At 41.9% G+C, this 16,254-nt stretch overlaps 1 protein-coding gene and 1 pseudogene across 6 annotated transcripts in view; both read left to right on the top strand.

Moving 5' to 3' along the window:
• Nucleotides 1–16,254, top strand: part of LOC105498458 (adenylate kinase 4) — an 81,476-nt gene that overhangs the window by 22,441 nt on the left and 42,781 nt on the right. The gene's annotated exons all lie outside the window — the stretch shown is intronic.
• LOC139361973 (small ribosomal subunit protein uS14-like) overlaps nucleotides 1–16,254 on the top strand; it is a 37,075-nt pseudogene extending 20,821 nt beyond the window's left edge.

Below are 16,254 nucleotides of genomic sequence, written 5' to 3'. Positions count from 1 at the left end.
TATACCAAATGACGTGGTGATGCAAAGCTCAGAGAGGTAGTGTGGTTGTGTTTAAGAGTGTAGGCTCTGGATTTAGATCCTGATTTGACCACGCTAGCTGGGTTTACTCATGTGTAAATGAGAGTAATGGTGGAGCTAGCGCACAGGGTTTTCTAGTATTACACAGATTCATGCATACTGACGGCCTGGGCAGGGCAAGGGGAGTGAAGCTGAGGCACTCTCCTCCAGTGAAGAGTTTAAGGGGGCACCACAAACACTCAGCAATCAAGATAAATAATAGTTTAATGTGATAAAATGAACAACATACCAAAATTTCAAATAAATTCCAGATCTGACCTGGTCAGGATGAGGGTGAAGTAAGACTGTCAGACATATGTAGGGTCGGATCCTATTTGCATTTAAACTTTCCATAGTTTTTTTAATCATGGATTTTTTGGGCGTGTTTAAAAGTATTACATTAAAGTATTATTTTTTCTTGGTCATTGGTTGGCCGGTTTTGTGTGTGCGTGTGGCCCCTCTTCAATTCTTTGCTCACAGTCCCTCACTGCCTCACCCTAGGGTGGTGTGAGGCCAGTGTATTGGTATTTGTTGTTAGTAGTGATTACCCTAGGGTTAGTTTTGTAGAGGACATGAATTTTAGTGCCTCATGGAAAGTCCTGCCATCCCCCCCGCCCCCCAGCCCCAGGACATTTTCTGTTAGGTTGTCTCAGAGTCCCAATCCAAATCTCATAATTAAGATCAGTTTTAAGGTATTAGAGGATGTCATTCTTTCTTGTCTTCTGTTAAATGGTGCTTTGAATGTCATGTTTCAAACACTGCTGGAGCTCAGATCCCAGAAAATGAAAAATAGGTGCACTTAGCTTATGCGTAGAGGAGCCTAGCCAAACCAAACAGCACGTTTGAAACATTGCTTTTCCTTTATGGCTGAGATTGTGAAAGACAGCCACAGATGGTGGCTGAGCTCTAGCTGGAACTGCTGTTAGTCGGCGCGAGATGTTCTAAGTGACGGGAGCCAGGAACTCACTGTGGTGTTTCTAGAAGTTAAATTATGATGATAGGATCTTCCTGTAATACTGGTTCTGTTTCTTGCCTTTAGTTATATCTTGGAAATCTGTCACATCGTTAGTGACTGGTGAAAGGCCAAAAAAGTTTGCAGAATCAACTATTTAAAGCTTCGTTCTTGATAGTTCAAGTGTTATGCAAGGCAGAGCAGCCCTCTGTTAAGGGTTTCAGGCTAGGCATCTTCCTTGTTAGGGTGTCATTCCTGTTCTAATTACTGGTCTGTCTTTTCTTCTTCTTCCTTTTTTTTTTTTTTTTTTTTTGAGACAAGGTCTTGCTTTACCATCCAGGCTGGAGTGCAGTGGCATGATCATAGCTTACTGCTGCCTCCACCTTTTGCTCAAGAGATCCTCCAGCTTCAGCCTCTTGAGTAGCTGGGACTACAGGCACATGCTACCATGCTTGGTTTGTTTTTGTTTTTGTTTATGTTTTGTACAGATAGGGTCTCACTGTATTGCCCAGGCTGGTCTGGAAGTCCTGGACTCAAGCAGTCTGCTTGCCTTAACCTCCCAAAGTGCTGGGATTACAGGTGTAAATATAGGCCTTTTTTTTTTTTTTTGGGATATAGACTTATTCCGTGTTTCAAAAATAGTTGCTTATTTATTTATTTATTTTTATTTTATTTATTTTTAAATTATTATTATTATTTTTTGAGACGGAGTCTCCCTCTGTTGCCTAGGCTGGAGTGCAGTGGCACAATCTCCGCACTGCAGCCTCCACCTCCCTGGTCAAGTGATTCTCCCGCCTCAGCCTCCCTGGTAGCTGGGACTACAGGCGCCCGCCATCACACCCGGCTAATTTTGTTTTTTCAGTAGAGACAGGGTTTCACTAAATGGCCAGGCTGGTCTCAAACTCCTGACCTCCTGATCTGCCTGCCTCTGCCTCCCAAAGTGATGGGATTACAGGCGTGAGTCAACACACCCAGCCAATAGTTGCTCTTAAAAGGTCAGGTAAAACGAATGTTGTTGATGCTTTGCCTAAAATATATAGGGCTGAATAGACTGATAATCACCATAGCAGCTATCATTGGATTTTATTAGGTTTAAATTTATCTGAAGATTGTCATGTCTTTAAGTCGCAAAGAAGTGGAATCTAATTATATACTTAGGGCCGGGCATGGTGGCTCGCGCCTGTAATCCCAGCACTTTGGGAGGCTGAAGTGGGTGGATCACTTGAGGTCAGGAGTTTGAGACCAGCCTGGCCAACGTGGTGAAATCCTGTCTCTACTAAAAATAAAAAATTAGCACATGCCTATAATCCCAGCTACTCGGGAGACTGAGACATAAGAATTGCTTGAACCCAGGTGCAGAGGTTAAAGTGAGCCAAGATCGTGCCACTGCACTCCAGCCTGAGCAACAGAGAGAGACTCCATGTCAACTCTCTCTCTCTATATATAAAAAATATATTATTATATATTATGTAATATATATTTTATATATAGTTGTATAATATGTAATATATATATATTTAAACTCATTCCACTTCCCAAATATATATGTTATATATAATGTTATATAATGTGTGTGTGTGTATATATATATTTGGGAAGTGGAATGTGTTTAAAACGTAAACTTTACGCTTTTTAAAACATAACTTTTGTTTTTTGACTGATTCCTTGGTGAAGTAGCTCTACTGCACCAATTGATCATCTTTAAAGACTGCAGGTATCTTCTGGTTTAGTGTTAAATGAAAAGAAAAAAGGGAGGGGATATTCTTGTCTCAAATATGTCACCTTCTTTGTACCAGTTTTTAGAGAGCAGCTGTGGCAGCTGCTGAATTATATATGCCTGCTTTGTTTTCCTCCTCTTATTTGGTGGTGGAGAAAGTGTGACAATTTTAAAGTGACTCTAAAATTAGTATATCTGGTGGAGCATTCAATTTCATGCATGTGTTATTTGGAATAGCAATATGGAATCAAATAAGATGCAGAGACTTGGGTATAGAATAAACTTACTGATGGAAATCAAGGGCCTGATGTACTGCAGGCAGTTTGATTTATGATGGAAACACCCTCAGATATCCAGGAACTCATATTGGAATAGAGACAACTGTGGGAATAGATTGTCCTACCCAGAAAGCAAAATCTGGCAGAGTTTGAGGTTTCCTATTGGGTAATTTTATCAGCTCGTTTTTAGATTAATTAGTAGAGTAAGACTTCCAGAGTTGCAAGATGAAACCCAATGCTTTCTTCTCTTCCTCGTTACTATTTCTACTTCTGGGCCATCTTGGCCAGCAAGAGCTTTTCTATCTATCTATCTATCTATTTATTTATTTATTTATTTATTTATTTGAACTCTCACTCTGTTGCCCAGGCTGGGGTGCAATGGCATGATCTGTGCTCACTGCAACCTCCGCCTTCTGAGTTCAAGCGATTCTCCTGTCTCAGCCTCTCGGGTAGTTGGGATTGCAGGCATGTACCACCATGCCTGGCTAATTTTTTGCATTTTTAATAGAGACGGGGTTTCACAATGTTGGCCAGGCTGGTCTCGAACGCCTGACCTCAAGTGAGCCACCTGTCTTGGCCTCCCAAAGTGCTGGGATTACAGGTGTGAGCCACCACGCCCGGCCTAGCAAGAGATTTTTGAACCACAAATCTTGGTTGTCAGTACTGAATCATTATGGTGTGTGGCATGGTAGTGGCTACACCATATGGGAGTAGATGTGTTCTCATGGTGGAGGTTATTAGTGACCCTGGGTGACAGTCTGTGGCACCTGGCTTGCACCACAGAGTTAACATACAATTTTCTCACTTAACAGGAGATCAGCTGTCCCTGTCTCCTGTTTTATCTGCCAAATTAGAAAGACTCGGGCCCTCATCCTTTACTCAGTGGCTTCACAGCACTCCACACCACATCTCTAGTACTGGGTATTCTCCTTGGTCACCTCTTCCTCAGATTGCATGCTTCTGTAATTTTTCACTTCTGCCTTTCAGTCTTTCCTTGGAAAGGCTGCCCTTTCTGTATGACTTCATCCCATGTTGGACCCAACCCTTCTTCTTTCCTTCTCCCAAAGCACTACTCATACCTGTAATCCCAGTACTGTGGGAGGCCAAGGTGGGCAGATCGCTTGTGCTCAGGAGTTCGAGATCAGCCTGGGCAGCATGGTGGAACCTCGTCTCTACACAATACAAAAAAATTAGCCAGGCATGGTGACACACGCCTACAGTCCCAGCTACTTAGGAGACTGAGGGTGGCAGGATCCCCTGAACCCGGGAAGTCGAGGATGCAGTGAGACATAATCGCGCCACTACCCTCCAGTCTGGGTAACAAAGTGAGAGCCCGTCTCAAAAAAAAAAAAAAAAAAAAAGACTACTTAGGTAAGTTGGTTGTATTAAGGTTTGGGGTGATGGGGATTAAAATCTGGTGCAAGGAACTTGACATGGCAGGTTAGACACCAGTGTCCTAAAAACCTATCAGCCATTCCCCACACACCCCTTCAGCCACTGCCTGCCCCTCCCCTGGCTTAGGTTCAGCTCATTGATTTCTTGCTCTTTCCCCTTCTGGAGATTCTGTTCTTTTTCTGTCTCTCAGCTTTCAATCCTCCAATACCAGAAGGATTTGGCTTTCTAATCCAGAATGTTTCCCTCTTCACCCTCAATCCCCCAAATAAACCCTAGCCTTAACTTTATTGATCCAAAAACTCATTAAATTGTTTTTCCTGAATGAAGGGCCCAGAACAAAGCATAAGCAGATGTTTTGACACTCTAGTTGGTTTTTTTCCAACCTGATTAAATTTTTAGGTGAAGTTTATTTTCCCCCAAGTCTCTCTAAGAATGCAAGGAACTTGTTTCCTTAATTCAGAGACTGAGTTTTCTTAATTTTCTTTCCTAAATTCAGAGACTGAATTTCCCTTTGGCAAAGACAGACCCTCGAGTGTCAGGGATTTTTTTTTTTTTTTTTCTTGGCTACAATTTGCCTTCTTTTTTCTTTTTCCATTCTTCATTTACTCACTTAATTTAAAATTTTGTACTTATGGGATCCTTTGCTCCCTGATCCTTTGTTTAAGTCACTCAGCACAACAAGACCTGTCCTTGAGATGTTCTCGTTCACAAGGGGACAGGGACAGATGGTTGAACAAAGAATTACGGTGTGAGAGAAATTGCTTGAGGAAGTGAGGGAAGGCTTTGGACCCAGGGTCTAGGGAGCCACTTGCTGTAGGACACGTGTTAAGAGTTCAGGCTTTGGAACCACATTGCCTGGGAAGCCAGCCAGGCAAGTTACTCAAACACTTTCTATTTCTTCAACCACAAACCAAGAATAATAATGGTACTACTTCATACGGTTGTTGAAAGAATTAATTGAGATAATGCGTACAAGGGATTATAAAAAGACTTGGCCCAATATTTGCTTATTTATTTTTTCTTTTAAAATTTTTATGGATATTTATTTTTAATGTGCTTCACAGTAGGAATGAGCTTAACCCTGCAGTTACGTGAAACACATTTTAATAATTTATAATATTTTCTCTTTTTGTGTGCCAAACACTTTTTATTTTAAACAACCAAAATAGTGGTCATGACCTTAATTTGACAACCCACGGTCCAGTACTTCCTAAGTGTTTCATTACTGTTGCCACTGGTATCGTTCTTGCTAGCTGTTGAAGGATGATTGCGTGTTGGCCCGCTCAGTGGACCGCTTGACCTTGCTGAGAGCTGAGGAGGTCCTGTCAGAAGAGTGTCCGCATCAGCTCCCTCCCTGTTCCCGTTTCCCTTCAGGAGGTTGCTGAGCAGCACACATTTTTGGAGCCCTTGCTGTAGTTCTCTAACAGGGCATTGCCAGAGTTACTACAGAGAGAGAGAGGGAAGACTCTCATGGGCAGCAGTAGCAATCCATCCTGTGTGAGCAGATGGCACTGGAGAATAGCAGCCTTGCTTCTGCTGAGCTGCAGCCAAGATCCTGCTCAGGGAGGCAGCCAACAAGGTGCACGGCACAGCCGGATAGATTCACACTCCGGGCCTTGTGCAATGGCAAGGAATTACTATTTGTGTTGCTTTAAAAGTGACATTCGTCCTTATCCTCTGAATGCAGCTAGTACTTGGGCTATGCTCAGGTTACAGGGAGGCTGTTCTGTGGTTTTTACAGAGTAAGAAAATCCAGAGGTCCCCTGAGATTTCCAGTGTAATCCTACTCTGTAGGGCTGAAAGTGCCTGCTAGAGTGGATACCAAGGCAGATTTGCAGAACATGAGCTTGAGGAGACGGTTAAACATTCTGGGTTTAAAACTCTTCTGTGATTTTGGCAAATCTTTCAGATTACTTGCCGTTTTCCTATTTGCTCCCTTGCCCAACTTCTGTTGCATTCATCCCAATCTGCTTTTCTCCTCTGCTGCTTATATAAAGCCGCATGTGGTGTTACACCAGATGTTCATGGTGTGTTTATGAATGCATGTGTTCCTATCCTGGGCCAAGAAAATACTCTTGACGTAGGACGTCCAAAATTTTTTGGCTTATGAAGCTCCAGTGTCTTTTACTTTCATGACTTATTTAGTTTTAAAAGAAGGTTACTGTACTGTTTTATTCTTTGAATAAATATGAAGGATCAAATAATAATTGATTTGCTGGCGGAATGAGAAAACCTAAGGAGAAAGAATTGGCTGGATATCCTTTGTGCTTAGAGATTGGATCACCTTCTTTTTCAGTAATGCCAGCCCCTCCCCTACCCAAAGTCATGGCTGTTGTCCATGCATCTTTTTATCTTGGCTATTATAGAAACATACCCACTGCCAACACATTTCTGGACCCTGGATACAAAATTAGACTAAGTGAATATAAATATCCAGTCTGGCTAGAGAGAAAAGAGTGAAGAGGCCTCACAAAGCATTGGCCCTTATTCTCAGGAAGTGTTCTAGGGAAGGAATGGTAAAAAGAACACTAACTGATGATTCAGGCCTGAGTTCCCGTCCTGACTCCCACCCTCACGTTTAGAATGGTCATGATGATCAGTTGCTTTCGCTGCCCGTAAATGCCGGGAGACTCTTAGTCTGTAAAGTCCCCTCCTCACCACAGAGATGGAACCTTTGTGGTTTAAGGGAAGCTAGTGTGGGGAGGCTAGTCCTCTACCCTTCACACAAGGCCCCAAATGCAGGGAATTGAAGTGCCACCGCAGAGACTGCAGAGGTCCAACGGTCTACCTCTTTCTTGCAGATGAGGAAACTTGAGGCCATGGTAAGTGAAATACGTTGCTGTGTTCAGAGTCCTGTGGGCAGTGAGTTGAAAGCAGAACAAAGAGCTGGGACTCCTGATTCCCAGCCTGGCAGTAGTAGTTCCTGGTATCATATATGCCATTGCCTCGGTGTGAAGCCGTTCCAGTGTGTCAATGTTTTTAAAAAGGGATTGTCCCTTGATAAAATGCAGATGTCAGGAAATAAATCACATTACAAATTCTTTTATTTTTAATCTCACAATTAGTGATTAAGAGATGTGCATTTGTACTTTTGAGCTCAAATCTAGGTTAAATAATTTTTCATTTTACTATTAATCTGCTTTTGACTTAGGTAATAATCGATTGTGCAGATCACAGATTTGAGTAATGTTGGCTACAACTTCCTTTGGTTGAAGACCAACAATAATTGCCCCTATCGTGAGCTAAATATTGCAGACTAAATGGCAAAGGAAAGGTATTGAAGACAGATGTATTCCATGTGAGGTCTCTTTTCCCTCAGAGACCAGTGATCGGTGACTTGATGCCACGAGCATACTAGTCTAATGTCCAAAGGAACAAAAATGAGTAGGATTATAGTCTTTATGATTTCAAAGTTTTAAAAATTATATTAAATAAGTTGTAAACCTGTCTTTGTTACCTTCTTTAGAAATAGCTTACAAATCTCTACTGGCTTGGGGTTTATTAGGACACTTTTAGGGTAAAGTTTATCTGTGTCACACAGACACCCAGAAAAGATGGCTCCAAGAGAAGCAGTTGGGCTTTGTTGGTGAAGCCTTGTACAACCTCCCTTGAGGTGACTTCCGTGTACCTATATGTTAAAAACGGTAAATCATTTCCTTAATGCTAACCTTTCTGCTGCTTCTGTCAGAGAATACTTTGGAATCCTAATCTCAGAAATCTTTCAGAGTTGACTCATGCGTTTTGTGGGTGTTTAAGAATGTCAGATAGCTTCAGGAGGAGCAAGCATCCACTTGTGGGAACAGATCCTTCCTTGTTAAGAAATTAGGCTTGGGATCCAAACACAACCTGTGGTAATGATCTTTCTGCACCAGCTTGTGTAGACTGAAGCAATAGTTGTGAGCACCAAGGGCAATATGCACCAAATGTCCACTTATGTAGTCTAATCAGGTAAAAGAATGCTTAATTCAGTAATTTTCCTCAGTTGTTCAAGGCTTGCCAAAGAATCAGACTATAAGATAGCATTTAAAGAAACCATTGCTGCACATGATGTTTCATTTGTTGAGAAGGCTTTTCTGAGTCTTAATTGCCTGAAAGTCATGACCGTGACTGTCAGGGGTGAACGATACAATACGTAAGATATGGTAAAGGGTGTAGTGAGAAGTTTATCTAATAATTTGTAGGGTCCTATGGATGGGAAGGTGGAAGAGTTTAGAGGTATGATACTTCTTCATCTCAAGTAGAGTGGCTCTCGCTTGACTGTTAAGATAGCCTCTGGCCTCAAGGGGATGATAATCTGCTCTGGAGGATTTGTAAACAATGTCTGCTCCGCTGGAGGAGTGAAATGTCAGGTAAAGGTACAAGGCCACTGCATATGATTGTACAAATCGTGACCTGTCGGGGGGAACCTGGCTAAGGGGTGTGCGGGGCCTGCAGTCCAACCCTGGTTCTGCCCACCAAGTGTTCCCAGGCACAGGGCTGAGTCTGCCTGGAGAAATGAGCATCTTGAAATGTGTGCATAGTCACAGTGTGTTTACTCAGCTGGGGGCCCACAGGGCTGCCTCTGCCCACAGGGAACACCTCTGTAGTACAGACACTGAATGGACTAGCTTTAGCCCATGTGCTGGTGGATTACAGAAGTGGGGATTAACTCTCAAGGTAAGATAGGAGAAAAATGATCCGGGAAAGCTTCTTGGAGGAACACACAAACTGAAGGGTGTTTCTTCCAGCCAACTTTTCCTAGCCCTTCAGAAGCCCAACTCCAGTGTGGTAAGCTTCTTTCGGACCTGAGGTCAGATTGGAGTGTCCACCTCTGTGTTCTGTACTGTCTTTCCTCCACGAGTCTGTAGATTGTGGTAGGGTAGGAACCACAGTTGCACTTGACTCTGTGCCTGGCACAGACAAGGGGTCGAAGGATGAACGATAAGGAAATGAGGGTGGGAGGTAAGGTTGAGAAGTAGTTTCTGGCTAGATCAGAGAGACTTTGAATGCTATCCTAAGGAGTATTCATCCATGCCATCCGACAAACCAAGGAACACACTGTGGTGTCAGCAAGATAGTGACTTGTGCCACCTTGTGTTTTCAGAAGGTCTCTCTTGGAGTTGTGTCTAGGATGGATTGGGGGAGGGAGAAGGTCTGGGAGAGAGGAAAGGAAGCTGACTGGTGAGAAGGTATGGAATTAAAGGATGCTTATAGTTTGGTAGGAAGCAGCCACATAGAAACTAAGTTTTTAGTTAGTTAGAGATACAGTACCTAAAGGAAGTGGTGGTTATACAGAGCAGAACCAGGTATTTCCTTACAGTCATCAGCTCAGTTCTTTAGTAAGAACCTATCCCTTTTATACAGGTGCTAGCATCATGTTTCAGCAGGGTGTACGCTAACATGCAAAATATTTCTGTTCAAGGAAATGCTCACAAACATTAAGCAGCAGCATGTAGTGATTAAGAAAATGAACTGGGGCCAACTTGCTTGAAGTTGAGTCTAGGCTGTATAACATTAACTCAGTTACTTTGGGTAAGTTACTTAATCTCTCTGTTTCAGTTTCCTCATCTAAGAAATAAGGAATATTATACCCTAGACTTCATAGATATTTGTGAGCATTTGATGAGTTCATGTATACAAACTTTCTAGAATTGGCCAGGTGCGGTGGCTCATGCCTGTAATCCCAGCACTTTAGGAGGCCCAGGCAGGAAGAGCCCTTGAACTCAAGAGTTTGAGACCAACCTGGGCAACATGATGAGACCCCATCTCTACAAAAAAAAAAAAAATTAGCCAGGCATGGTGGCATGTGCCTGTAGTCTCAGCTACTCTGGAGGCTGAGGCGGGAGAATTGCTTGAGTCTGGGAGGTGAAGGCTGCAGTGAGCTGTGATCACACCACTGCACTTCAGCCTCAGTGACAGAGTGAGACCCTGTCTCCAAAACAAGAACAAAAAAGAAATGGTCTAGAACAACCCTTGGCACATAGAAACAAATACTTAGATCTCCATGTTCTTGAATGAAATTTGCAAAGCAGCATCATTCCAAGTCCTTTATACATATTATGTTAATCACATACAACTTTCAAAACAACCCTGAGTGATATTATTCCCGTTTTATTGATGAAGAAACTGAGGCACAAACTTGACTGAGGCAAAAATATACATGACAGAAGTCTTATAGCCTTTAAGTACTGGTGCCAGGATTTGAACTCAGTCAGTCTGGCTCTGAAGAGTATGTACTTGACCAATTATACTGGATTCAGAATTTTCTTTGGGCCTGGCACTGGGGCTCATGTCTGTAATCCCACCACTTTGGGAGGCTGAGGCAGGAGGATCACTTGAAGTCAGGAGTTCGAGACCAGCCTGGGCAACAAGGTGAAACCCCATGTCTACTAAAAATACAAAAACTGGGGCTCATGTCTGTAATCCCACCACTTTGGGAGGCTGAGGTAGGAGGGTCACTTGAAGTCAGGAGTTCGAGACCAGCCTGGGCAACATGGTGAAACCCCATGTCTACTAAAAATACAAAAATTAGCTGGGCATGATGGCACGCACCTGTGGTCCCAGCTACTCAGGAGGCTGAGGTGTTTTCTTCATAGTTACCCATAGCAAGTGTCAGGGAGTGATTTAAAACTGTATTTTTGGTGTGAAGGAAAAGAAGGTCAAGCTTTGAACAAAAACCAATTGAAGGGTGGATACTGGATGTCTGAAATGAGTCACTTAAGTGCCAAAATGCCTTAAATTTAAGAGTTTCTGCCTTAATTTCTGCCTCTAAAGGACTTTGACATCTATTTTTTTAACCAAGGTTTTTTATTTTTTAAAGCTTATTTTCTTATTGGAAGAGATTCATCAAAGTGATATTAGGGATAATTTATAGAATGAAGTTTTTCTTCACTGTATTTTTTTTTCCCCCAAATAACTACTTTAGTGCCAAAATACTCTTACAAGTGGGGAGATAAAGAACTTGCAGTTTGAAGAATCACAAAGCTATACAGTTCATCTTTGACCAGGCCTCTTGATGCATGTATGTGTGTGTGCATGTGCGCGCACACATGTGCACTGCTGTTATTAGTGGTATTTTGATGAAGGGATGATACCAGGGTGAGCAAGCCTTCTCCTAGTTCTGTCCCATACACACAGTCTGATACTTCACGGTAGAGCAGTCTTACAAGGGACTTGAGCTCGTTTACAGGGGTCTTTCACTCTCAGCATTTTCTGTAGAACAATGAAAAGAACATTGAGTAATTATCTCTTTCTGGTGACTTAGCCAGGCATCTTGGAAATTTGCTGTTTTGTGAACATTCCTTCAGCTCTGTCTTGTGTATCTAGTTTGCCTTCACTTTACAGACGGTCAGAACAAAAAGGTAATACAGATGTGTGGGTATATGTGTGCTACAAAGGATAACAATTTTGTATCTCCCACCCAGCCCAAGAAACAGAATGGTATCAGTACCCTTGAAGCCCCCATAGCTCCTTTCTCCATCTCTCTCCTCCAGCACTATCCTGCATCTTGTAATTATTCTCTTGCTTTACCATATACTTTTGTATATGCATGTAGCCCTCAACATTATATTGTATAATTCTGTGTTAGACTTTTACATAAACTGGCAGGCTCGTAAGGCAAAAAACTATAGAATTAAGCCTTTTTTTTGAGACACAGTCTTGCTGTGTCGCCCAGACTGCAGTGCAATGGCGCGATCTCAGCTCACTGCTACCTCTGCCTCCTGAGTTCAAATGATTCTCCTGCCTCAGCCTCCCAAGTAGCTGGGACTACAAGCGTGTGCCACCATGCCCAGCTAAGTTTTGTATTTTTAGCAGAGACAGGGATTCGCCATTGTTGGCCAGGCTGGTGTCAAACTCCTGACCTCAAGTGATCCGCCTGCCTCGTCCTCCCAAAGCGCTGGGATTACAGGTGTGAGCCACTGTGACCAGCCAGAATTAAGCCTTTATTATTTTTATTTTGGGGTTGTGCCAGTAAATGATAGGAAGCCATTGTTATAACTTGACCTTATTTTGATAGGCCAAGTTGTCATCTGTTTGATGTCACCTGGCCAAGCAATCTGAAGACAATCACAGATAACTTCTGATGCCCCCTCCCTTTGTGGTTTCTCTGACACTTAGGAAAATGTGCCTGGCACAGAGTAGTTGCTCAGTAAATTTTTTATTTTTTAGAGGCAGGAGTGCGGTGGCGCAGCCATAGCTTGCTGCACCCTGGAACTCCTGGGCTCAAGTGATCCTCCCACATGAGTCTCCGGAGTTGCTGGGACTACAGGTGTGTGCCACCATGCCTGGCTAATTTTACATTTTTTATTGAAATGGGGTCTTGCTATTAATATGTTGCCCCGGTTGGTCTCGAATTCCTGGCCTCAATGGATCTTCCCGTCTTGGCCTCTCAAAGTGTTGGGATTACTGGTGTGAGCTACCACACTCAGTTCAAGGGTACGATGTTTGTATCTTGAGTGCCTTGTGTGGTACCTGGTACATAGATTTGCAGAAAATTTTTGTTGGAGAAGTGGTGTGTTCAGAGAATTTTCAGCTGTGGTTCTGAGTAATTGGAGTGGCTTTGGAATCGAGGTGATGATCTGGGGTGAAACAGGAGTAGCTCTCTCATAGGTCATTGCATGGCTGACTTTTCCTTTCCTGAGTCACAAAACACACTTGTCATTGTCCTTTTGCTGGCCTTGCCTGCATTACTTATTGAAAAAAGTATATGACAAAGAGAGAAATAAGACATTCAGATAAAAAAAAAAAGAAAAAAAAAGACCTCATTTGCCTTTGCTTAAAGCATTAGTAGTTGAGATTTGATCCTGAGATGCTTTCATTCCAGTTGATGGATTTTATCTAACTAAAGTCAATTATTTTGAGGTGTTAATCACCACTTTTATTAAAACAAATCTTTTTGTCTCCAGTGTCAAGAAACTAAGGTAACCTAGTTGACTTTCTGTAACCCTGGACTAGTATTTTAGAGATAATCTCTTCAGTAGTGAAAGGTGAATTGGCTGGCAGATTCAATGTTTGACTAAATGCTTTCATTTAGCTTCTGACCTACAGCCTATTCCTATTTCATAATGTATTTATGTAGAACTGTATTGGCAGTGTAAGAGCCTCTGTACCTTAATTGTGATAACTACTGGCTGTTTAATTTTTCTGCCTGACACAGAGTAAAATTCCATTTAAACTTTTGCTATTGAAAGCTTTTGGTGGATTAGCACCCAATCCCAGTGATTGGGATTCTAAGCTCTGGAACAGACCTCATGCTAGATTGATATAGGGCCTGGCACATAGATGCTTAATAAATATCAGCTGAATGAGTATTTAGTGGATTTAAAGAGTATTCAAACCACAAAACTAACCATACCCTATATTATCAGAGGGAACAGTGTACCTTTTTTTTTTTTCCTTCCTCTTTCAGGACCAAAATCAACCTTTTCTATTTTGGATCTTTATTTATTTTTTCTTTCCTTTGTTTTGTTTTGTTTTGTTTTGAGTCAGAGTCTTGCTTTGTTGCCCAAGCTAGAGTGAAGTGGCGTTATCTCGGCTCATTGCAACCTTCACGTCCTGGCTTCCAGCGATTCTCATGCCTCAGCCTCCAGAGTAGCTGGGACTGCAGGTGCACACCATCACGTCCAGCTAATTTTTTGTATTTTTGGAGGTTTTGCCATGTTGGCCAGTCTGGTCATGAACTCCTGAGCTCAGGCAACCCACCCAACCTTGGCCTCCCAAGGTGCTGGGATTACAGGCGTGAGCCACCGTGCCCCGCCAATATTTATTTCTTTTTGAGAGTCATTCAGTCCATGCAGTGTTTGTGCTGACTGTCCTGAGTATTTAGGGTTGCTGTAGAGTGGATTTTGTGCTATATAAATATCCGTGTGTGTGTGTGTGATTTTGTGCTATATAAATATCCGTGTGTGTGTGTGTGTGTGTGTGTGTGTGTTCTCATGGTTTTTCTAAAGAAATGTCATCTGCTTATTGGCTCTTCAACTTAGAGGTATTTTCTTTTTAACCAGCCTTAAGATGATGCAGAATGTAAGTCCAACATCCTACTCCTTCAGCAGTTGACAGTGTTTTGGCATATGTGCTGCCCTGAATACAGTGATTTATTTCAGTCTGTTGATGTAAATGTGGACCGTTTTAATGTGTAGGAATTGAGGCTAACAAAATGTCTTTCCATATCCTGGAAGCATGAATTTTGGAGAGATGACCAACTTAATAGATAGTCTTAAGTTTTGTGTTATCGTATAATTTTAAATGCAGTATTATCTTAAAATGCACAGTTTAATAGATAGTCTTAAATTCTGAAAATTTGTATATTATCTGATCTAGTTAGAAATTGAAAATGTATATTTCCCAAGGTTACCAAGATTGTATCTATTTGAATTTAGCAGTGATTGAATGAAATAGGTTGTTAAGATGAATTGCCACAAAATTCATATTGTTGTAAGATAGGTGGAACATTGATTTTCTTCTACTATACTTCACATTGTGGATGATACCATCCATCTATCTTTCTCTCTATATGAACACATAATTTTGTTATATGTAATGTTTATAATCTGACACTTCATCTTTCCCTTTCTGAAAAAATTCTTTTATTTGTCACCTTAATCAATGGTGTTTTGTTTAATCTCATAAACACATGATGGATTTATTTGTTGGTTTTGTTGTGAAACTTAAGAAAAAGGCAAAGATAGTGGCCTATTTGGGACACCTTGTATTTATTACACTTATTTGAAACCTTTCTAGTGCTTTCTGAATTATTTGTGTGTGTGATGTGTGTGTTTGTGAACACACTCAGGATTCAGAAGCTGCGTGGGACCACGTATGTGTGTCCACAGCCCTTCTTTGGAATACTGCTTCAGAAATTAGAGCAGGTATGTCCATGCATGCTATCATCCGTATTTAATGATGCTGCTTTCTCTTCCAAGCAAACTGACAAGGGCAGATGAAGGTCCAGTTTTCCGAAATGGGCCTCAGTCTTCTGACAGGATGTTTTACTGCAGTTTGCTGTTGTCATGAGGTCTTCATTCAGATGCGGATATGTTAAGGTCATTTTGCTTTGTCTGGGGATCTTTCTGGGTTTTCATGGTGGAGATTGAGATATGTGAGACAAGTTTGATCTTCTCTCAGGTTAGAGGACATGTTGCTTGCCCTGCTTCAGAGAAGAGCCAAAGCTGGCAGGAATGGCTGCAAAAGTATGCTGCACTTAGATCTTTCAATTAGTAAATTGGAGTAAGATGCCTTTGGAAGTCTTCCACAGAGTTATTTTAAACTTGGGGTCATACTGCTTGTGTTGGATTAACTCAAGGTTCTCTCTCAAGGGGCACATAAAGATTTTCCTCCACTGCTTCTGCTTTATTTAGTTCAGGCCTTCATCTTGTGCTTGGATTATTATTGCAGCCCCTTTTCTTCTACCATGCCACCTACATCCAAATGTCACATTGCCATGGGCCTGCGACCTATGTAGACATGTAAGGCCCTGTGCTTAGTTTAGTGCTATGCTGTTGTCACCTTGAAATTCTTCTTCATTTTCCAACAGGAGGAACATTTTCAATTTGTACTAGGCCCTACAATTTCAGTAGCTGGTCTTGGCTCTACGAATAGCATTTCTAAAACTACCTACTTAAAATTCCTCAAAGTTCACGCTCCGTATCCTGCCCATCCAGCACCATCTCTTAGTGGTGCACTTTTCTTTGACTGTTAGTGCTTGAAGACGTTCTTCCAGGTGTACCAAATGGCCCCACACCTGTGTAACATTTGCTGTTGCTGTTTCCTTCTTCTCATTTCCCCTACCCCAACTAGTTCACTTCTTTTCCTATTCATGTTTTGAAATGCTGAAGAAATGAGACTGGGCTGTGAAACCTAATATGACCTTCTTTTTT

Source organism: Macaca nemestrina, chromosome 1, assembly GCF_043159975.1.
Source record: "Macaca nemestrina isolate mMacNem1 chromosome 1, mMacNem.hap1, whole genome shotgun sequence".
NCBI classification, from domain to species: Eukaryota; Metazoa; Chordata; class Mammalia; order Primates; family Cercopithecidae; genus Macaca; species Macaca nemestrina.
The sequence above is the reverse complement of the archived record's forward strand: the minus strand, read 5'-3'. Positions and strand labels throughout refer to the sequence as shown.